Here is a 26,445-nt window from a genome sequence, read left to right as displayed (position 1 = left end):
TTTATAAGAAATCCAATTTGCATAGCGCACAAAACAGTTCGGTATCTCAATTCCTATTGTTTAATTACCGGTACGGATATAAAACCAGGATTTTTCAAACGTTCAGCACTTTCCCGGTCAGTTGTGCAAGTATACAGTTAGAACAACAAAGCGAATCGCCCACACTAATTCGCCGATACGACAAAAGATCGGGTTTTGGTGCAATAAATAAAATTGGTCAGTATTGGTCCGGCGTTCAGCGGCTAGATAATGTAACAATAGTGCAACCTGCATACTTACAATGGTCCATAAACTATGTCTGCGTGTAAACATGTGTTTGTGATTTGTTGCGTTTGAGTTATAAGCCGGTGGTACCGTTTGCACGAAACCGTACCGAACTCGGAACGCCACCAAATCGCTTCTGGTTTGTTAATGAGGAAGGAATGAAATAAAAAAATTAACGACCGCGTTTCCATCACAGACTTCCGATGAGCAAATACAAACACATTTTGTGTGAGAAATCCCTGAACTATATACCTGTTGTGCCCCCGAAATGCGACTAATTTCGTCGGTGATGTGGGAAAGTGTTGTTTGTATCGAAATCGAATCGTGAGAGGGTAAATACTCGGGTGCTTTACCAGTCCACCGTTCGAAAGGATGCACCTGTTAACCATCTGTAAACCCGATACCGACCACCACGGTCTTGTCAATATTCCCACAGATTTACACAATTCATTACATTCACATACACATCCATGGAACGGTGTCCCGGTCTAAGAACAGTGAGAATCTTCCTCGGTCGTCGAGATTTATTCACAGAAATGTCACCGCTGTGCGATGCTTGAAATGGGACGGACGGCGTTGTGCAATGATTTTGCGAATTTTACATTTTCCCATGTATTTTTAAATCGGACACCGACAACCTGCACAGCCCGACGCTGATTAATTTAGTAGTTTTATGCATTATTATTTTTAACTCGCCGTTAGATAATATTTAATTACGAACCTATATTTATAATTACACATGTTTTATAATTATAAAATTCCTACAAAATGGCACTATTTACATATCGAAATATTATGTCATTAATGAAAAAAATAAAATTCCTTACAAAGAACTTAATGCAAATGATATTTAAAATTAGGTTAGGATAAGTTAGAGTTAACACCACATAAATACTAAACAAATTAAATGTTATAACGCAATACTAATAAGATCGTTATTATTTTTATATCAATACCAAATAAAATTTAATTATAATTCTCATTAAATTTATCATAAAACGTATAATATATTATTAAAAAGGTAATTTCTAAATAACAATTTTAATGCAATTTATATAATACATGTTTTATATTGCTCATAAAACTTTGTACTTAGAGTGATTAACACATTTAATCATTCAAAAATGTCAAATGTTTAATAATAAGTGTGTCAAATTTGAACCTAACTTATTTAACGTAACTTAACCTAACAAAATCAAATTTAGATTATGTTAAATTTTATGTGTGTATTAATTTAATTAATATTTAAAAAAACTAATTTATTAAGTCAAGTATATTTTTACTAAATAAATTTTATTTTTTATTTTTTCTCGAGAAGTTATTTTTAATTCAAAATTTCGCTTTTGAACATAAGTTTTAACCCCAAATGTATTTGTAATAAAAACAATTCAAAATAATATTAATTTTGACAGGAATTACTTATTAATTTATATAAATAAACGAATAATTATTTAAAATAATACTAATAAAATATTATTTTTTATATCAATTTATTAAAATTAATTATATTTATTAAATATTTAAATAAAATGATAATTTTTATTAATTTTCATTTTACATATATTATCATAGAGAATAAATATACTTTTATAAATTATTATATATAATATACTTTTTTCAAATTTATGTTTATAATATTTATAAAGGAAAATAATCAATCAATCATTATTTTGAGTTTTTCTGTAATTTAGTTTATTTAAAGTACTTATTATCTTAACATATTCTAATTTAATCAAACCTAACCTAACATATGTTAATTTTAATTAAATACATGCCTAATAAAATCAATTAAAAATATTATTTTTTATAGAAATTACTTATTTTTTATTTTTTCTCGGGAAATTTAATTAATTCAAAAATTCACTTTTGAACACGGCTTTAAATCAGCAACCAGAAACGTAAATTACCTTTTCTTGCAGCTAATACATCTCGTTAGATAAATGAAAATTGGCAGTACAATATTTATTGCATTTTAAAGAGCATCGTACCTGACGTATTTTTAATTAAACACGGCATAATTGAAGATGAGCGAGCCAAGCCAATGGGGGTCAGAACAATAAGAAAATAAATTCCTCATTTAAAAAAAAAGAAATGCCAATAAATTTTAAATAACCCAGTGATGTATGGCAAACCGTTAATGTTATATGGGCAGTAACCCAAAAAATTAATTAATACTGACAGGTTTTTGTTTAAATATGCCCAATCGGATCGCTCGCCAAAATAAAACACCCGAAGAAAACACATACAAACGCAGAAATGGCCATAAAAAGTAACAGTACACGTCCAGAGTAATTACGTTTTAAACCAGCGGCTATTCGTTTGTTGGCAGATGAAAACAATTTAAATTATATGCGTATGGTACTATTTGAGTGGGAACAACGTACCATAAACTTCAACGAGGATAATCTATCCCAATTATCTTAAGCCATTTCTCTTTCTTACCATAAATACAATCAAATGCAAATCTTTTATCGATTTTTTATAACTTTAATCATTTAAATCTTCCCGAGTCGAATGGAAGTGTGTCGATTGTTTACAGCTTGCTAACATAATAGAAAATAATACATAATTGTCTTTAAAATTCGAGAAATTAATCAATTCTTTTTAATTTGTAAACATTTTCTTTTCAAATTTATTAAGAATTTAATGATGGCAATTAATTTAATATTGATGTAAACATATTAATGTTTTTATTAGTATTGCTTTGTATTTATTTTTAATTTGTTTTAAAGAATATATTTCTTTATTTATTACAAATTAGGTTAGGTCAAGTTCTTTCAAGATATTGCATTTCCTTTTATAGGAAAGATCAAAATATACACAATAAATTCATTTCCATTTGTTCCATAAAAGAATTTAATAGAAGTCTAATAAATATTTTAAATAAAATAAATTACAGAAAATTGATTTTAATTCTAAGTCATCATATAATGAATGTTTAAATTTGTATGCAATTTTTAATAACTTAATAATAATTACTTTATTAGTATTGTAGTTATTTTTAATTTGTTTTAAAGAAATTATTTCTTTATTTACTTAAAATTGGGTTAGGTCAAGATTCAGTTTAACTATCAAGTCATTACAAATAATTCCTTTTATAGAAAATATCAGAGGATGTATAATAAGTTTTATTTGTTATGTATATGGAATTTAATTTGAAATTTAATTAATTTTGTTTTAATATTAATCGATTTCGTTAGAATTAACATAAGATGGTTAGGATGGGTTAGGTCTGGTTAAGTTAAGTAGGTTAATAAATATTAAAACTAAACTGACTTACAAAAAACCTTTAATTGTAGTTAAAATTTTTATATAACAAAAGTTGGATAAACATTAAACAACGTTTGTATAGATGTACATATAAATTTTTTATATTTTTATTTTATATATATTTTACAGGTAGAACTTTACAGTTGAAAAGTAAGAAACCAAAATTTATGTAAAGGACACAATTTCACATTTAATTTATTAATAATATTTATAGAAAATGAAAAAACAATAAAATTTATCATGTTTAAGAGTGAAAAAATGTAATTACTTGTAATTTAATATTGTTATAAAAATATTTATATTTTATTAGTATTGCATTGTATATTTTTAATTTGTTTTAAAGAAATTACTAATTTATTTATTTAAAATTGGGTTAGGTCAAGTTCAAGTTGAACCATTAAGTTATTGCAAATATTTCCATTTAGAGAAAATACCAAACTATATACAATAACTTTTATTTGTTCTGTAGAAGGAATTTAATAAAAATTTTAATAAAGAATATATTATTTTTTATTATTTTTATTATGAATGTTATTAATTAGAATTATCATAAGTTAGGTTAGGTTTGATTTGATTAAGATAGTACAAGTTTAAAATAAACTGAATTACGATAAAATTCAATATAACAATTGCTTTTAATGTAAAAAGATATTAAATTGTTTAAATGTCATTTATTTAATTTATTTTTTTAAAGAAAAGATATAGTTAAAACAATACTAATAAATTATTAATATTTTTATCTATGAATTAAAATTATATTATTACATTCTTAAATAATATAATTATTTTTTTTTAATTTACATTTTATATATATATATATTTAAAAAAAAAAAACTAAAAACTATGACCTCTTAAACACTTTTTTATTCTTTTTTTTTCAAATTTCTACTAATAGAAAAACATTTAAACAATCATTAATCAAATCAAAGATAGCTTAACCATATATAACCTAACCTAATGAAATATAACCTAACTTATTTCTGAAAGCCATAATTTGTTGGTTAAACTCTAACTTGACCTAATGATTTTTTTGTATTAATTCATATCTTTTCTAAAAAATTGTGAAAAATTGTGGCCTTTTTTACTTAATAAAAAATTTAAATCTTAAGAAAAAGTCAAACCTTAGGCTTTTATTCAGTTTCAAGAACCAAAAAGTTGTTTTGGTGTTTTTTGTTTAATAAAAAATTAAATAACATATATTAAAATTTAGTACAAAATGTGGGCATATTAAAAAAGTTTGTTAAATAAATTTATTATCAGTTAAATTATTTATTTTTTATATTTAAATCTGTAAATTTTGTCATATTTTTTAAATAGTTTTATAACCTTTTTTGTCAAAGACAATTTTTCTCATAAAATATTATTTATAAATATAAAAATTTGATTACATATAATTTATATATTTTCTAAATTCTACCACTTTTTTATTAAAAAAAGAGGAAACTTTCTATAAAAAACGACCACACAAAAATTCGCCACAAAAAAAAATGAAATTAAAATGCAATAATGGCGAAGGAATTCCATTGAGTATTTCGATAAATCGTCGAAATTAACATTTAGCCACATTCGAAAACAACAACGGGAAAAAATAATGGAACGATTTTGCATTTAGCTCACATAAATAAATATATAAATAATAGTCAAAGCTGGTAAAAGCGTGCTTTTGCTTCTTTATGTACCCGAACCATGAATATTTATACGAAACTAATCAACAATAAATTATTAAATAATAATTTTCGCAGCCCGTTTCGTGGGTGAAACTAGAAAATTATCTTAAATAAATAATTATTTAAATTAGGCGATAATAAACATAATTTTAATTCTACAATAAATTTGTTGTAATTTACATATTTGCCCAATAGAAATTCAATTAGCCCTATGACTAATTAATTTATGTATACGATGTATTAGAGATAATTTACACTAATTCAATTATTTTAATTGGTGGCTCTGAAATAAATGTGGTGATTTTAATTTGTTTACTTTAAATATGTTGTTTATCTGGTTTATGCACGTATAAAATTTAAATTAAGCACCATTGGCCAAGTTATTCGATTCGTTATTATTAAATAAATTGTGTGCCTTAAGATCGTTTTGTCGTTGATTAAAATTCCCGTTTCGACATTTCGTAATACACTTAATAGAATGACATATTCCAATCAGATAAGCGATTGTTAGAAGTCTAAATGTTTAGACATCTCTAATTTGATAATGTTTTCATTATGGCTGAAGGACTAGATTCCATTATAATAAATTGTTCAATGGCCCTCGATGTTCTATTTAGCGTTTGACAAGTGTTATTGTAATAAAAACCATTCGGATTCGGCACGGTTTGTTTGTTTAATTAATTGAATTAAAAACGTTTTTCGGAGCGACCTTACGACCGTCCCGCCGTCGGGAAAGTGGAACGACCGTGGCCCCAGAATTTTTGCCGGCCTGGAAATGTGCCGGGTCTCGTCGGTACGTACCAGGAAGTCGGTGTGTGACTGTGGCATTAAATAATAAGAACAAAAAATAAAAATACAAAAAATATATATAAATAAATAAACAAAAATACCCGGAGCCACGGGGCCGTAACTTTTGGTAGGTCAGGTCGTAAAACTTTTAAGTATCACCAGCACATTGTTTTGTTTTATGTGCAAAAATCACAAAAGGTCCCATCGCCTTTTACGGGGACGTTATTACTTCTAGTTCCATCAGTCAAAATATTTATGGACGTGACCAATTCGGTAATATACCGCGGACAGTCGTAAAGTCCGCCGTACGAAAAAATACGGCCGCACGTTTCGTGGAATTCGCGAAGTGAAATAATCCAGAAGTGATGGTGCGTTTCCTGTGTAAAATTGCCAATTCGGATTCTTGGTTTAAAAATGTCTTCGTGTCACGGCTTGGAAAATAATCGCACAAAGTAAATTATTATTATTTTTTTTTATTCCAGAAATTCAACTCAATTTTTTCACAATTTTTTAAATTTTTAAAAAATATTTATTATCTATTATATAAAGATAAATATTAGAATATGTAAATTTATCTTTTGTAAATAATATCTTTTTATAAATTCCAATACCATTTTTTGAATAATAATAATGATTTTTAAAAAACCGTATAATACTTTTTAACTTTACATATTTTAATTTGCTTAATTATCAATTATTATTATGTATCAATTATCATTATGTTCAATTGAAAATTTGTAATATTTTTTTTATTTACATTACATCAGTATAATAATTTTCAATAATTTATTTTATTTCGATTAATTTTCAAAAAATGACCAGAAATTCGACTAAAAATTCCATGATTAATTTTTTCACAATTTTTAAAACTTTCCCGATATATTGTAAAAAGTTCAGTTAAAGTTTCGTAACATTTTGATAATCTTTATATTTTCTAAAAATAAACAAAAGATTTTTTATGAATAGTACATAAAATTTTTATAAAATTCAATTATTAAGGAATTATTTGTATAAATTTGATTAATTATCAAAGAAAATTATTTTCTAGAAATTCGAAATGTTCAAGATTAATTTCGCAATTTTTTATTTTTTTTTTCCATAATTAAAAATTCAATTAAAATTACATAATACATTTTTATCATTTTTATATTTTCTAAATTCTAATTCTTTTTTTTTAAAAAAATGGGTCTTTTAACATAATTTTAATTTTAAACTTCAATTTTAATCGTAGAGTCAATAAAATATCCAATTTTGATAAAATTCTATGACTTTCTAATAAATCCATTTTTTTTAATTTAATTAATTATCATGAAAAATTATCTTCTAGAAATTTTATTAAAAAGTGTCAAAGATTTCAATTTTTATTATTTTATGACTATGTCTAATGTCTAATAAATTCTTTTTTTATAGTTGATTAATTATCATGAAAAAGTATCTTATTCTTATTTTCTTTATTTTTTATAAATTCTGACTCATTTTTTAGAAAAAATTATATTATAATTTCTAAGAAATTATTAAACTTCATTAATTATTATGGTAAAAAGTATTTTCTAGAATTTTTACTAAAAATATTCAATATAAATTAGATAAAATTACATTATAAAGTTTTTATTATCTTTATATATTTCAAATTCTGAGACAATTTTTTCTAGAAAAAATTAGGAAAGTATTCTTTTTACACAATTTTGTCATTTTTTTCTATTAATATAATTAATTAATACATATATTATAACATATTGTGTTGATTTCTAAAAAAAGAATATAATACTGTCAAAAACTATAAATATTAATTTCCCCCCTAAACTTTGAGGAAAATATCAATTTTTTTACAATTTCTCTTTGTTTTCCAAAAGTAAAATTTTGCCTCATGTATTTTTTATAAAAAAGGGTAAAACAGATGTTAATCAAATTTTTTGCATTTTTTGTGAAGAGCAATTTATACCTAATATGGTACTGTACTGTACTTTTTATATTTTAATCAGATTAATAATAATTTTTGATAATTATTAAGAACTAATACATAATTAAACCGAAAAGATATTCAACAAGATTTTATATGGTAAACAATATAATAATAATATTAAAAAAAAATTTTCTGAATTTTCTTATGAAACAAATGAGTATTGATTATTTAAAGTTTTTATATATTTTGTTGTAATAATAAAATATCTAACTTTGATATTTACAAAACTTTGATAACAAAAAAAGAAATGTCAATTAATTTATCTATTTATATGTGGAATTCTTTTCTTCGAACATTTTTAAATCGAAAATCATGTAAGCATGAAAAACCCGTTAAAATATTTATAATTATTAAATTAATTTATTGTAACCTGTTTTCACAATATCATTTTTTATAAACCATGTGAAATTAGCCCGAAGCCTCATCAACCTGACGTGGAATCGTTACACCAGCAATTAATAACAATTTCCCTTTTAACCCATCAATAATTCCTTCATGAAAACCAACAAAAACAACGAAAAAAACAACAAAAACTTTCGCTCCTAAAAACAATCAAACAAACATATTAGCGTCCATCAACGCGTAGAAATTCAATTATCGAAATTTCCATAGGCTAACGCGACCGTTCGCCCGCTAAATATCTCGAAAATATTCGCCTAATGAATATTTAATTTGTGTGTTGACCCGAAATAATTGTCGATTTAAGCTTGTGTCTGTGTATCTGTGTGTGTGTGCTTAAAAAGCGGAATAGTGCTAAACACAGTAGCGTGTGTTGTTGGGGCGGGGGCGTTGCACGCCACTGAGTGGTTGGACCGCATTCCGCGATTCACTTGTTCCAGCGATGTGACGTACGGGTCCCGGGCGGCGGCGGCGGGTTCTAAATACGCCGAGTGCTGAAAACCGGGCTCCACATTACTTACACCGTACGTTAGGTACTCCTTTCTACAATACGTTTGTTCTATCATATTTTTTGAGTGGTTCAGAGCAATAATGGAACTGTCATTGTCATGAGTCCTAAAAGTAATAAGAACAAGAGACTTCCACAGCTTTAACGTAAGTTACATGTTGAGTTAAGTCTATTAAGACTTTGTTGACGAATTAAATTAAGTTCCAATTTGACTTCAGACATAGTTAAAAATCTACTGATGTCTTTTTAGAAATTACCAGAACCAGAAGTAATGGTTTTTCTAATTTTGAGTTTACTATTCGTTCATATTCAAAGTAGACAACTGCTTCTCTGTTATTTAGTATCTTGAAGTTGAAATGCTTCAGGATACAATTTTCTGCCCATTCCTCTGTGACATTTATACTTCTAATATATATATATATATATATATATATATATATATATGGGAGAGTACACTTTTCCATATCAATGACCTTGAAGTTGAATGGTCAAAAGGCGCCAAATATTTGAGAGTCCTCATTGTCTCATATTCATACTGATTATATCAAAAATGCACTATCATACAGAAAAATACTACAATTTTTATTTTTTCTATTTTTCTATGTATATAAAATAATTTCCTTGATGTGATGGGTGTAGAATTTCACTAATTTTGTCCTAATTAAGTTAATATTATAACTTCATTATTTGCAACATATGTTGCATAATGGATCTTATATTAAGTTTTTTTATATTATGTTTTTGATAATAAAATGTCTAACTTCATCATATTCAAATTTGCATTCTTAGTCTTCCAACACAACTACAATTTTGGAACTTGGCTTATTGCTACTTTGAAGGTCTCATATAACCCAAAACTTCCAATACAATTACACACTTACATCTTTGGGAGTAGAATTTAACTAATTTTGTCCTTATTAAGTTAATATTATTAATTTTTTTATATTATATTAGAAATTAAAAAAAATCTGTATCTACATTTTCATGTGAAATAATGGATATTATATTGAGTTTTTTTATATTATGTTTTTGTTACTGCATTTACTTCTACTTTGAAACCAACTTTATACACGCATCTTAAAAATCGAAATTTCTTTCATACCAATCGATTCCAAGTGTAGGAATAAACTGAGTGCAGGTTTTATCGATGGTATCGGGCGTGCTTTACTTACGGGTTCATAACTACATGCCATGTTAATAGAACAAGATGGAGATTAGAGATACTTACGTCCACTAATTCCATCAATGCCGGTCTCACTCTCCGTATTAATACGAAATGCATTTCTGGCTGCCGCCGGTCAACCTTTCCCGACGCTCGCGATGAGGCAAATTTATGCATGGATTTTTTATCGATCATCTGTTTCTTATTGAGGTTTATACACTTCATCCGGGTTGTTTGATGATCGTCGTTTTTGTCCCATATTAGGTTAGGCGTTGTTAAGTACATTTAGAACTAAAATTATTTTCTTAGTGAATTAGAAAAAGTTGTTTGTTTCGGTGATTCCGCACTGAAGTATAATAAATTAGTCTTAATATTCAAAAAAGAAACAAAGAACAAACTGAAATATCAGGTTTGTTGAAGAAACGAATCCTAATTACTGATTTAAATTATTAACTTAGTTAACAAATCTGTTATTTATAATGCGGCACAAATTAATAATATGATTTATACAAATACAAAGAACTAATCCTCATAATAGAAAACGTAATATTTCATATTGTATAAATGTCATTTTATAAAAATAAGTGTAATAAACATATCAAATATGTATAGATAATCCTTGACCATTAGTTTATGTTAAATATTACATCCAAAAACCGCCGAATAAATTAAAAACAATCATCGTGATTAAAAAAATAATCGTTGCATTCCTGGTGCCGTAAACGTTACATGCACCAATATTCCATTAATCCCCCGTGGCAATTTGCAATATCAGATTTGATTTCCTACTTCGCCTATTAAAATTATTTGCCGAACATTGTAAAAGGCCGATATTTACCGATGATTATTATTAAGTGCTCCTCTGACACTTTTCAAGAGCTGCCAGCGCAATGATTAGAGATTGAAAAGCCAGATGCACGCACGTCCTTGTGGTTTAATGCTCGTGAAATATGCGCATTACTTTTTATTGGGTGCATTTATGAAACGATGATAATGAACTGATAATAATCGTTGCTTTTGATAGGTGCAACCTTTCATGGGCTCAATAGTTTTAACGTGATCTTCCCATTTCGATTTTACTCGGATCGATTGTTAGATGACCAGGCGAGTTCCTTCGCGTGAATATCATGGGATTTTCAAAATGTATCCAATGGGATGCGGTAAATTGGAAAGTCATAATTTTTAATTAATAGGTAAATATTAAATACATAACTTAACTTTTATCAAAGTTATTTCAAAGAATAAAAAAAGTATTTCTGCTAACACTTTAACTAAGAGAGAAAATACAGTAAGAGCAACTTTAAATATATATAAACTGCTCCTGCTTTGTATGTGTAAATCTAATATAATTTATTCCAATTATGAACATACTGTATACAAACATATCGGTGAATATTTCTTAAATTAAAAGTAATTATGTTAGCTACAAATCAGCAGTTATTCTTAATATTGGGAATTTTAAAATATATTAGCAAAGAATTAATTAAAATACAAATTACAAATTATTTATAGTTATAAAATTTTAAATAGCATAAGTTGCTCTAATTCGTTTATAAAGACATTTTCGAGGAAGGCAATTCAGCAACGTAAAAATACAATGTAAATTTACCTCCGAATGATTTATTTGATTATCCGTTTAAATAATTAGCCGTAAAAAATATTTATACCATTAATTTCGATTAAACAAGCCGTTTTCGTCCTGTGCGCCTTTTTTACAAAATGTACGGCTTGTTACCACCGTTGATTAAAATTTATGACGGCGTATAAAAGGGATATCTTTGGACGATGGCGATGGCCGACATAAATCCACTTACCCATTTAAGTGACATAAATTTTAATTTCTTACATAAATAAAGGTAATTATGTCGACCTATTTGGATTTATATTACTGCACTCAACTGAAACACCTATATTATATAAGCTCCCTTTAATGTGTAGAACTTTTTAAGAAGGCATTCAACGCAGGTCCACACAGGCCACCGCGGTATGATTATCCAAAAATTTATTGTAACACACGAAAAGACTAAATAAAGATAAAAATCGCTGTGAATTAATGTTGCGCCGGTGATAAAGTGCGAAGGCCGTAAATTAATAAACGCACACACAAAATCGCGAAACACCTAAACAGTGGTAAAAATTAATTAATGGATTTCTTACTACGTTTGGTGGTTTTTATGTCGCAGTAAAAGATTATTAAAATGGTAATTGTTTTAGTTACGACGATTTAAGTTTAATGAAAAATAACTTCTGTGGAGAAATTTAATCATTTAATCGTTAAATAGAATTGAAACATGTGTTTTAATTTATCGTTTTAAAAATTTACTTATTTTGCTTAAGTTAATTATTTAATTTTTTCAAAAATAAATTAATTCTTATGCCTTATGTTGCATATAAATGATTGTACATATATGTAAGCATGTGTCAAAACTACTAAATCATAAAATTTTAAAGTTATATAGTAAAAGTATTTTTTTTTTTTAAATCAAGGTTTGCATAAATTTATCATAAAATAATAAAATGACAGAGAAAACTTGGTAATTTTTTCTACAATTTTTTCAATTTTTTTATTTTTTTGATGAACTTTTTTTTTTAAAAAAATAGGTTAGTGAGAAGAGAAGAATATTTTTTCTTTTTCATCTAAAAGGAAAAATATTATATAATAATTACATTAGTTTTTATAAATAATAAAAAATACATATTGCCTAAAATTTTATATTTTTTTACATTTTATTTTCAAATCAACAAAAAAATACAATATTGATTTATAACGACTTTTAAAAATTAAATTACCAATAATAGTTCAAAACTTTGTTAGAAATTTTATGAAATCTACTTAAAATTTTATTTTATTGGTAAATTGGACCTACTTATATTTTATAATTAAGTAAATATTAAATATGTGTAAATTATAAATAAAATCCTTATTAATTGCCAATATTATCAATTTCAGTTCAAATTAAAAAATTAAATATTTTTTATTAAATAAATACCTATTTAAATATACTTTGTGATTACTTATATATGTATATTATTGATAAAAACTTTTATGTATTTTTTTTTTTTTTGATAATTAATTTCCATTGAAAATGATAATAAATAATGATATTTTGATTTTTTATGATATTAAACGTGAACTTTAGTTTTGTGAAATTTTAAAATTTTTTTTTTTTTAAGTAAACTATTTTTATAAACAATTATAAAAAAATTCATAAAAGAGTCATATTTAAAATTAACGTTTCTCTAAGAAATATTAATTTTTTTTATTAGATCAAAGATAGAAGAGTAAAACATTTTTTAAAAAAATTGTCGATAGTTGAATATTTTTATTTTTCTATGACTGAAAATAGATGCAGCCATGATTCTAAATAATAACCAATAATTAAATTGTAAATTGTTGATACTTTGATATTTCATTTCCAGAATAATTGTAATTAATGAAATAACTGTTTACGACTAATTATTTAAACAGATAATGAAATAAATCACTCGCTGCTAAATTTACATTTCCGAATTAATCTCCTCGAAAAAATGTCTTTATAAAGCAATTTCTAAAATAAAAGGACACGATTATTGTACAAATAACATTTAACCGCATGTTATACGGCGAGAGCTAAAGTTACCGGCGTCTCGATACCCATAAATCACCTGATTTATTCGTATCTGTCGGTTAACACGCATTGATGATAATATTGGCGCCGTGGCAAAAGATCATACGGGGTCCAATCTTTCAGTTTAACCTTCTGTTTTCGATTTTACGGCCGGTTTGATCCGCACTTTACGGCGACGAATGTGTGTTAGTTGCATTGGTATTTCAGCCGTAATCCGTACGGTGCGACGGCTGAAAATATTGCAAAAGATATAGTGTGACAGATAATTGCTGATGGACGGGCCCCCGTAAAAGGTCGACTTTTGTTTTATATGAAAATGTTACACGCAATTTATTTGTTTACGTGAAAGTTTCCATTTACATGCGCAAAATTACGAAAGAGTATTGTTTTTGGATTTAAAACTTTCACGTGGACGAGGGGGAAGGTGAAAAAATAAAATATAAAATGACTCGTACATTTGTAATAAAATTGCGATCGGTATTTCTGATAAATAAAAGCACAATGTATTAATACACCCACACGGACGGTCGACTATAAATTATCTAAAATATTTTTCGGTTTGGCGACCTTTTCGCAATCGAATTTTGATCTACAGCAGGTGACATTGTTAACATAATCAATTATTTATATGGTTTTTGTTGTGCACATTCTTTGGAAGAAACCTCGCGTCATAAATTTTTTATCGCCAAAAGCCACTTTCAAATACAAGTTCAATTGGTTCGGCTCAGTTGGAGTCGCATTAAAAATTTCAAGATACACAAATGGAAAATTTGATGGGCATTTATATAAATTATATTACAAAAATTTATATGAAAAGAATGTGTGAGTGTAATTTTTAGTTCGGCCACACAATAACATGAAATTGCTCAATAAATCTCAAATAACATCAACAATTTTAAACAAATTTTTATAAAACAGGACCCTACCACCGAAATAATTTGTACTTGTCAGTTTTATTTTGTGTAATTATTTGAATTTTTTATTATTTTAAATAATGTGAATTTCTAATAATAATGATAATTAACTTATTATATTTAATGACATCAAGGAAAAACCTCAAAAATCAGTATTGCTCACAATTAAAAATTGTTCTCTAAGAAATTTTTCAGTTGACCAAAAATATATAAAATAATTAAAAAATTAAAAAAAATTCATAAAAAATTAAAAAAAAAAAAAATAGCGTGTAATATAAAAAAACTTTTTCATAAAAATTTCAAGCAAAAACCGTAAAAATCAGCATTTTTTCAAGTTTAAAATTAATTTTTCAGTGAGAAATCCAGATATTATATTATAAAATTTGTTAAAAATAAATAAATAAAAGTTAAGTATTTTTATAATTAATTATAAAAAATTAGTCTGTTCTGTTAATTTACACATATTTATAATGAAATATGTCCAGTTTATTTTGTAAGTAAATTTTATAAATTAAATAAAATTTCAGATAAAAATTGAAAATTCATATTTCATTCATAATAAATAATAAAAATGTGTAGTGGTAAAAATTATCTAAAACTTCATAATTATTTTTTTTGTTTTATTTTCAAATAAATATAAAAAAATGAAATATTGATTTTTAACGACTTTTAGTCTAAAGTACCAATTATTGTTTTGTTTGAAAATTTATTAAATCTACTTAAAATTTTATTTGTTAAATAAATTTGAGTTGCTTCATTATATTTTAATTTATACTTAGTATAAATATCAAAAATTTGTCTATTATTGATAAAAATTATGTCAACTTTTAAATATATATTTTTTCTGAATTAAAGAATAAAAGAGTAATAAAATATTTATCTATAATGATGATCTAATGATATAAATAAATCGTTAAAATTAATTTTATTTTAATCCAGAATTTTATTAATTAATTTTGATAGTTAATTATAAAAATTTTTATAATGTTTATATATGTTTTTATAATATTATTGTAATATAATTAATCGTAATTAACTTTAACCCTTTGCACTCGTATGTCGCCGTATGAGCGGCAAGATGCGTTTTACCGTTGCGCTCGTATGTCGCCGAATAGGCGGCACACCATGTCTTATCATTACAGCGGGTACGCCGGTCTATCATCCCCTAAGCTCATTTCTAATATTTCTAAATTGCTTTCTGAACCTTCGTTGAGGACATTTCAGTTCACATGTGCACAATTTTTGCGTTTTGAATATTACTCAGCGAGTACGCAGATAAATAAATAAAATAATAGTCCGAGTACAGTATACTCAGAAAAGGACATATATACGAGTGCAAAGGGTTAACTAACTTTGCCTCTATTTTATTTTGAATATATTGATATTTATTCTTAATTAAAAAAAAAAATACATTAAAAATCTAAAATGAGTCCTTCTTTATATGAAATAATACATAAATTAAACAATAAATAATTATATATTTTGCTAATATTTTATTTAGAATAAAATGCATATTTATGACATCTTAAGAAAACAGAAAAGAATGAATTTAAAAAAGTATGTTTACCATGTAAAATATAAATCCTTCTTTATATGAATACTTAATTACATAACTTTGCTTATATTTTATTTAGATGCAAATACAAATTATGACATTTCAAACAAAGTTTAAAATACTAATTCTTAATTTAAAAAAGAATCTTTGCAATGTAAAATATGGGTCCTTCTTTGTATAAAATAATAAATTAAATAGTACTCAATTATATAATTTTTCTGATATTTTATTTATAATAAAATTATATATTTGTGACATTTTAAAAGAACAGTAAAATACTGACTTTAAGTTAAGTATGTTTACAATGTAAAATACGATCTTTATATGAAATAATATATAAATTAAATAATACTTAATTACATAACTTTGTCTAGGATGCAAATGCAAATTATGACATTTCAACAAAACAGTAAAATACTAATTGTTAATTTAAAAGAGAATGTTTACAATGTAAAATATGAATCCTTTTTTACACGAAATAATACACAAATTAAACAATACTTAATTATATAATTTTGCAATATTTTATTTAGAGTAAAATAAAATAGAATAATTAATTACATATTTTTGTTAATATTTTCTTTATAATAATAAAATGTAAAATTTTAACCAAAAAATAAATATTAATTTTATCAATAATTATTTTGATAATTTAAGGAAGGTATTGTATTATTTTTATAAAATTTGCTTAAATTTTTTATTGAATAAAATGCCAGTTTAATTATTTAAAAAATATGTCTTTATTAGAGATTAATTAAGTTATATTTATAAATATAATATTTTAATAAAAATAATAAAAATATGTCAAACATATTACATAGTTTAAAAAGTAAAAATAAGTAACAAATTAAAATGTGTAATTTTATAAACAAATAGCTAAAACCTCAACTACATGTTTTCAAACAAAAGGAATTTTAACATGTAAAACAAGGATACACTTCATTATATTATTTTTTATATTAATTGACTTACTTATGAGATTTTTGTGACAAATTCCTAAGAGTGTTTAAAACGAAGACCATTTAAAGCAAATAGAAATCCGTTACGTTCCTATTAAGATTATGATATCCGAGCCATGACAAATTTTCTCTGACACTTAAAAAATTATATATTGTTCCACGCTGCGTTTCCATGTAGAAGTAATATCACTATCACAGGAATTTAAATTTAAAATGAAGATAAACACATCAAGAACTGGTAGTACAATGAAAATCTATGGAATGTGACAATATTGTGTTAAAATCCGTATGGCGCCAAAGGCTCTTTTAATTTATTTCAACAGCAAAATTTAAATAAAAGAACACACATGTAGCGATTTCTTCATGAATACTTTTACGACTATATTTCACTGTGGAATTGGATTAGGCACGTCTTATAATAATAATAATGAATATTTATTCATAAATTTTATCAACCTGTTCAAAGTGATTATAATTTAAAGCTTTTATGAAGGAATTTCTGGGGAAATCCGTTTCGTATTAAATAACATGATTTACATACCCACTCCGCCATTCGGAATCGTTAAATCATCCACCCAAGACGAATAAATTATCCGAAAATATTAAATATTTAAATCAAACAACAATCAATGACAGCAACAATTAAATGGAATAGACTCAGACCTGCCGCTCTCATCGTTAATTAATCAAAATACGTAACGGTACAATCGAAAAATCATAATCCATTTAAAATTTCTAACACATCGAATTAATTAATTCGCGTATCGATTTTGACTGTGCCGACTTTCGATCGCCAAAAACGCTAATGCACTTTTCGGGGAAGCGTCACCGGGTGACGGAACCGCAAGATTAATTGTTCCGTAAAAAACTAACAGCCGGGTCCAGTTCAATTAGATGTTGAGAAACGATCCGTTGCGATTCGTGTTTTTTTATCGGTTCATTAATCAATTACCCGATGGTAGTGATATGCTAAACACTTCTGTCAATCACTTTCAATGATTCAATTGGAATTGTAACAAATGTCAAAAACGGAAAACGAACCGATGTTGAAAGCTATCGGTTGCTGAGATGTGTTACTCAACTTGATCGTGTATAAACGTTTATTTCTGATTTGCTATTTACATAGATCTAAGTGAATGTTTACAAATATAACCTTATTCAGTATTTTTTAAATTTTCTTTAATTTCGGTGTACCATATGTGTCGAATTTTATGTAAAACAAAACTAATTTTCAAATATAAAATTAATAAGCACAATAAAAATTTTAAATGTGTAGTCTTAAAAATATTACATTAACATTTAAGTTAATTAATATTGAATTTTAGATATGTATTTAAGAGTATACATAACAAATTTAAACCTGATTGGACACAAGATTATGAAAATAGAAATATCTGAAATAGCTGTAATCTTATTGTGCTTTATTATAAATTTTTATACTAATTTTTGAGGTTAATATTTTAATTTCCTATTAAACATAAATTATTTTTATGAGTTTAGTTTAATTTTGGAAATGTTTTTTATTTATTTTTTAAAAATATTATGAATCTTATTCTAAACCACTGAAATATTGTTTTTCTATATAATCAATTAACTCCATTCTCCAAAAATTTATTTAAAAACTGTCAAAAAAGTATCGAGACTATTAATTAAATAATAGTAATTAAATTCCATTTAAATCAACAAGTACCATTCTTATTGTAATTATAATAATTACTAAAGTATAACAAATTTTTAAATTAACATTATATTGTAAATAAAATTAAAAGAAACATTGTTTAAAAAAATACATTAAAATTTAAATAAAAATTAATAAAAAATTTTAATAGTTAAAATTATAACAAACAAACCAATTTTAATTAAAAAAAAAAACATAATTAACATAACAATTCTTTTATTTTTATTCACAGATTTAAAAATGTATTAAAATTTAAATAACAATTAGTAATACTGATTAATAGTATTAATTTATAAATAATTATGTGATTTCACAACAATGTAAAAATAAAATATATCTTATTCTAAAGCAATAAATTACTTTACTTTTGTCAATTTTTTATACAATCAATTTAACTACATTTTCAGAAATTTATTTCAAAATTAACAAAAAATGTATAAAAATAATTTTATTTTTTAGTACCTAATTTAAAAATGTCAATATTTTAATAGATATTATGATTATTAAAATTAATAACTCGGTTTGGTGACTTGTTAACAGAAACAAGTCGTAAAAATTATATAAGAATATTTTCCTATTTTTGGAATAAAATATAAATTTTAATTAATATTCCAGGAGAGCAAAATTTTATAGACTATCAATATTACAACATTAATTATTGAATTATTAATATAAATTAATAATACTATTATTTTTATTAATTTGTATATCCTGTACGTTTCAAGAAAAATAAAATCCTTGAATAAACGTCCTTGAAATATTCAGAGAACACAATTCAAGATCGTGATAAAACCAAAGAAATATTTTAGTGGAACGGACAGTAAATCGAAAACGTTGTAAGAGTGTTTCATAACTTTCTCACAGGGAAAACCTCCGAAGCCATATACACAATTAAATTAGAGACAAACTGTTAGATATAAATAATTTATCCACACAGCGGTCAATAAATCCCATCTAAGGTCGAAATTATGTGCATTAATCCCGGTTAATTGTACAATAATTCTGAATAACCGTCAGAGTTCGTGTAGTACACCGTCGTTGATGTCTCCATTACATTTTTCACTTTCAGCCACTTTACGAGCCAATTATAGTTCGGTTTGGTGAGATACTCGCTCCGGATTGTTTATTAAAGGCTTTCCAGATAAAGGGAAACTGAGATTTATGTGCAACTCCACCTGTTTGTTACTTATATGCGACCATTTACGCGAAAACCACGACATGTCTTCGCATTATCTTATGAAAGGTGCCAACCATAAATGCAAACGCTTTGAACACGAAACAAATTGTCTTTGCCGCTTTTTTATTTGTATGAGTATCGAGATAAAATATAATTTTACAGGTTTTCAATTCGATAAAATCTGGTTCGATTTGTTACAGGTTATATTGACCTCAGTGTAACAAGAATGGCGTCCGAGCTTTTGCAAGACATGCACATGTCGGTGAACTTTCTACGCTTGTACCATGTCGTTTTTGTAATAATGATCAGAAAAAAATGGTCAAACTTAATTGAAATTTAATTAGATGCAAAGAAAGTGCCGACGTAGTTTGGTAATTCGTGTTAAAGGCTTCCTTAAAAGTGTCGAGTCAGTAGTTCGTACAGGTACAGGACAAAAAATTAGAAATTTTAATTACGTGGTTTCTTATTTTACACTCAATTTACCCGTCTTTGTTTTCATTAAAAAACCGATTTGAATAAATGTTATCAATCGCGATCAATGGGAGCCCGATAAATAATCCATTAACAAAGAGTAAATGGATCGAGAGAAAAAAAAACAATTATCGTTTGCTTTTGACAGTTTGAACGGTCCTATTATCTATTCACTTAAATATGCATAATAATAGGAGATCACTTAAAGTGTTCCAGTTTTTTTTGGATTTGCCAATCGCCAAAACTGCACAGCTTGTTATTATTTTGTTTCGCCAATGTGGTGGCGTCATTTATACTTGTCGGTTCTTAACTCGTCTTGAAATTACTAATCTTATGAATATTCAGAAGTCTTCCTTTTTCGGCTAATCAACAACCTGTTATCACGTTAGGATAAGGAGAAATTAGTTGGTTTTATAACAATTTATGGCGCATTATCTAAAAAAATCCCAACGTAATATCCGTCTATTAATTAAGGAGGAATTTTAGAAATGTAAAAAATACAAAATAATATTCTATTATCGTCATTTTGTATTGAAATGTGTTAATTTAACGTTAGATAATTTCTCGGAAAGGATGAATTGATGTGACAGGAAAATGTTCAAATAAACTTAATAATAATTTTGAAACATTATAAATTATAATTAATTATAATCTATAGTGTTTTCTATATTAATTAATTTTAAAATCATTTTTTGTATATATTTTTAAATTGTTTAAATTAAGTATATTTTATTTATACAAACTTTGTTTTGTCTTAAAAATTTTGTCTAATAATTTATATATTTGCTGTCTGCGCCACTACAAATACACAGCCAACTATAAAAATAAATCCTTTGAAACATACCCCACTCTAAGACAATTGTCGCCAGCCATTTTGTATAGTACAATATTAATATCGATATGTCTCAAAATTAAATAAATTTCTAAATTAAGTTAACAATCTCAATAAAACAAAGCCGAAATTCCTTCAAATTGGCAGAAATCAGTCAAAGGAAATATGAAACACAACACCACACATTTATAAAGTCATCAAAACAAAAAAATTGTGAAAAATATTAAAAAATCTAATTAAAACCGCAGACGCGTCATTTATTTGACGCCATTTCAAATTCATAGCCAACTTCAAAAATAAGTGCCAATGTAACGTACCCCTCTATAACTTAATTGTCGACATAATAAATTTATAGTAAAATTATGTAAAATTTCTGTTTAAACAAAAAAGAATAAATGTTTTTAATACAATAGTAATGAGATCAATCCGTCTTAAAAAGAAATTAATTAACAAAGTAATAATAATAATCAGTTCTATTAAACATACCTGGAATTTGAATTAATTTTGATAAAACCGCTTTAAAATCACACGAATCAAACAAAAAAACACCATTAAAAACGCGAAACATGACATGACACCTTTAGAAAGTCAAGACATCGGAAACATTTATGAAAATTGTCGAAAATTGGAGTAAAAATCGCGGACGAGTCTTTTCTCTTCAAAATCTGCGAAACTGCAATAATTCAAACATTTGCCACCGACGCCGCTACTAATTCATAGCTAACTATAACAATATGTAGCAATATCACATACCCCTATCTAATGCAATTGCCGCCATCCCAAATTCATAGCCAACTATGATAATTAATCATTATTAAATAATATGTTTAAAGGATAAAAGTAAATGTTGTTTAATACAATTGCAGTAATACCGCGTTTAATTTCAATTATATCAATTTAAACCATAATTTAAAATATGTAAATTACATTTAACTACATTGACTAGTTTCAAATTAATAAATATTATAATAAATAAACGATCTCAATAAAACTTACCCGAAATTCTTTTAAATTAGCAGAAATCAATCAAAGGAAACGCTGAACACCACACCACACATTTAGAAAGACATCAAAACAAAGAAATACCTGAAAAATATCGAAAAATCTAATTAAAACCGCAGTCGCGTCATTTCTTTGAAGCCATTACAAATTCATAGCCAACTTCAAAAATAAATCCCAATGTAACGTACCCCTCTATAACTTAATTGACAACATAACAAATTTATAGTAAAATTATCTAAAATTTCTGTTTAAACAATAAAGAATAAATGTTTTTAATACAATAGTAATGAGATCAATGTGTCTTTAAATGAAACTAATTAATAAACTAAGTTAATAAACAGTTCTATTAAACATACCAGGAATTTAAATTAATTTTGATAAAACCGCTTTAAAATCACACAAATCAAACAAAAAACGCCATTAAAAACGCGAAACATGACATGACACCTTTACAAAGTCAACTCATCAGAAACATTTATGAAATTTGTCGAAAATTGGAGTAAAAATCGCGGACGCGTCTGTTCTCTTCAAAATCTACGAAACTGCAATAATTCAAATATTTGCCACCGACGCCGCTACTAATTCATAGCCAATTATAAAAATATGTACCAATCTAACATACCCCTCTATAAGGCAATTGCCGCCAGCCATTTTGTATAGTACAATATTAATAATATCGATATGTATCAAAATTAAATAAAATTCTAAATTTAGTGAACAATCTCAATAAAACAAAGCCTAAATTCCTTCAAATTAGCAGAAATCAATCAAAGGAAATACGAAACACAACACCATACATTTATAAAGTCATCAAAACAAAAAAAACTGTGAAAAATATTAAAAAATCTAGTTAAAACCGCAGAGGCGTCATTTCTTTGACGCCATTTCAATTTCATAGCCAACTTCAAATATAAGTGCCAATGTAACGTACCCCTCTATAACTTAATTGTCGACTTAATAAATTTATAGTAAAATTATGTAAAATTTCAGTTTAAACAATACAGAATAAATGTTTTTATACAACAGTAATGAAATCAATGCGTCTTAAAAAGAAATTAATTAATAAAGTAACTTAATAATCAGTTCTATTAACCATACCTGGAATTTGAATTAATTTTGATAAAACCTCTTTAAAATCACACAAATCAAACAAAAAACACCATTAAAAACGCGAAACATGACATGACACCTTTACAAAGTCAACACATCGGAAACATTTATGAAAATTGTCGAAAATTGGAGTAAAAATCGCGGACGCGTCTTTTCTCTTAAAAATCTGCGAAACTGCAATAATTCAAATATTTGCCACCGACGCCGCTACTAATTCATAGCCAACTATAAAAACAAGTAGCAATATAGCATACCCCTGTCTAATGCAATTGCCGCCAGCCATTTTGTATAGTACAATATTAATAATATCGATATGTCTCAAAATTAAATAAATTTCTAAATTAAGTGAACAATCTCAATAAAACAAAGCCGAAATTCCTTCAAATTGTCAGAAATCAGTCAAAGGAAATATGAAAAAACACCACACATTTATAAAGTCATCAAAACAAAAAAAATTGTGGAAAATATTAAAAAATCTAATTAAAATCGGAGACGCGTCATTTATTTGACGCCATTTCAAATTCATAGCCAACTTCAAAAATGAGTGCCAATGTAACGTACCCCTCTATAACTTAATTGTCGACATAATGAATTTATAGTAAAATTATGTAAAATTTCTGTTTAAACAATAAAGAATAAATGTTTTTAATACAATAGTAATGAGATCAATCCGTTTTAAAAAGAAATTAATTAATAAAGTAATAATAATAATCAGTTCTATTAAACATACCTGGAATTTGAATTAATTTTGATAAAACCGCTTTAAAATCACACGAATCAAACAAAAAACACCATTAAAAACGCGAAACATGACATGACACGTTTACAAAGTCAACACATCGGAAACATTTATAAAAATTGTCGAAAATTGAAGTAAAAATCGCGGACGCGTCTTTTCTCTTCAAAATCTGCGAAACTGCAATAATTCAAATATTTGCCACCGACGCCGCTACTAATTCATAGCTAACTATAACAATATGTAGCAATATCACATACCCCTATCTAATGCAATTGCCGCCAGCCATTTTGTATAGTACAATATTAATAATATCGATATGTCTTCAAATTAAATAAATTTCTAAATTAAGTTAACAATCTCAATAAAACAAAGTCGAAATTCCTTCAAATTGGCAAAAATCGGTCAAAGGAAATACGAAACACACCACAACATTTTATGAAGTCATCAAAACAAAAAAAAATTGAAAAATATTAAAAAATCTAATTAAAACCGCAGAGGCGTCATTTCTTTGACGCCATTTCAAATTCATAGCCAACTTCAAAAATAAGTGCCAATGTACCGTACCCGTCTATAACTTAATTGTCACCATAATAAATTTATAGTAAAATTATGTAAAATTCATATTTAAACAATAAAGAATAAATATTTTTAATATAACAGTAATGAGATCAATGCGTCTTAATATGGAATTAATTAATGAACTAACTTAATAATCAGTTCTATTAAACATACCTGGAATTTGGATTAATTTTGGTAAAACCGCTTTAAAATTACGCAAATCAAACAAAAAAACACCATTAGAGACGCGAAACATGTCAAGACACCTTTACAAAGTCAACACATCAGAAACATTTATGAAAATTGTCGAAAATTGGAGTAAAAATCGCGGACGCGTCTCTTTCTCTTCAAAATCCACAAAACTGCAATAATTCAAATATTTTCCACCGACGCCGCGAATAATTCATAGCCAACTATAAAAATATGTAGCAATATAGCATACCCCTGTCTAATGCAATTGCCGCCAGCCATTTTGTATAGTACAATATTAATAATATCGATATGTCTCAAAATGAAATAAATTTCTAAATTAAGTTGACAATCTCAATAAAACAAAGCCGAAATTCCTTCAAATTGGCAGAAATCAGTCAAAGGAAATATGAAACACAACACCACAGATTTATAAAGTCATCAAAACAAAAAAATTGTGAAAAATATTAAAAAATCTAATTAAAACCGCAGACACGTCATTTATTTGACGCCATTTCAAATTCATAGCCAACTTCAAAAATAAGTGCCAATGTAACGTACCCCTCTATAACTTAATTGTCGACATAATAAATTTATAGTAAAATTATGTAAAATTTCTGTTTAAACAAAAAAGAATAAATGTTTTTAATACAATAGTAATGAGTTCAATCCGTCTTAAAAAAAAATTAATTAATAAAGTAATAATAATAATCAGTTCTATTAAACATACCTGGAATTTGAATTAATTTTGATAAAACCGCTTTAAAATCACACGAATCAACACACCATTAAAAACGCGAAACATGACATGACACCTTTACAAAGTCAAGACATCGGAAACATTTATGAAAATTGTCGAAAATTGGAGTAAAAATCGCGGACGCGTCTTTTCTCTTCAAAATCTGCGAAACTGCAATAATTCAAATATTTGCCACCGTCGCCGCTACTAATTCATAGCCAACTATAACAATATGTAGCAATATCACATACCCCTATCTAATGCAATTGCCGCCAGCCATTTTGTATAGTACAATGTTAATAATATCGATATGTCTCCAAATTAAATAAATTTCTAAATTAAGTTAACAATCTCAATAAAACAAAGTCGAAATTCCTTCAAATTGGCAAAAATCGATCAAAGGAAATACGAAACACACCACAACTTTTTATGAAGTCATCAAAACAAAAAAAAAATTGAAAAATATTAAAAAATCTAATTAAAACCGCAGAGGCGTCATTTCTTTGACGCCATTTCAAATTCATAGCCAACTTCAAAAATAAGTCCCAATGTAACGTACCCCTCTATAACTTAATTGATAACAACAAATTTATAGTAAAATTATCTAAAATTTCTGTTTAAACAAAAAAGAATAAATGTTTTTAATACAATAATAATGAGATCAATGCGTCTTCAAATGAAATTAATTAATAAACAAAGTTAATAAATAGTTCTATTAAACATACCAGGAATTTGAATTAATTTTGATAACTGCTTTAACATCACACAAATCAAACAAAAAACACCATTAAAAACGCGAAACATGACATGACACCTTTACAAAGTCAACTCATCAGAAACATTTATGAAATTTGTCGAAAATTGGAGTAAAAATCGCGGACGCGTCTTTTCT

This window comes from Aethina tumida, chromosome 4 (assembly GCF_024364675.1).
Source record: "Aethina tumida isolate Nest 87 chromosome 4, icAetTumi1.1, whole genome shotgun sequence".
NCBI classification, from domain to species: Eukaryota; Metazoa; Arthropoda; class Insecta; order Coleoptera; family Nitidulidae; genus Aethina; species Aethina tumida.
This window is presented reverse-complemented; position numbering follows the sequence as displayed.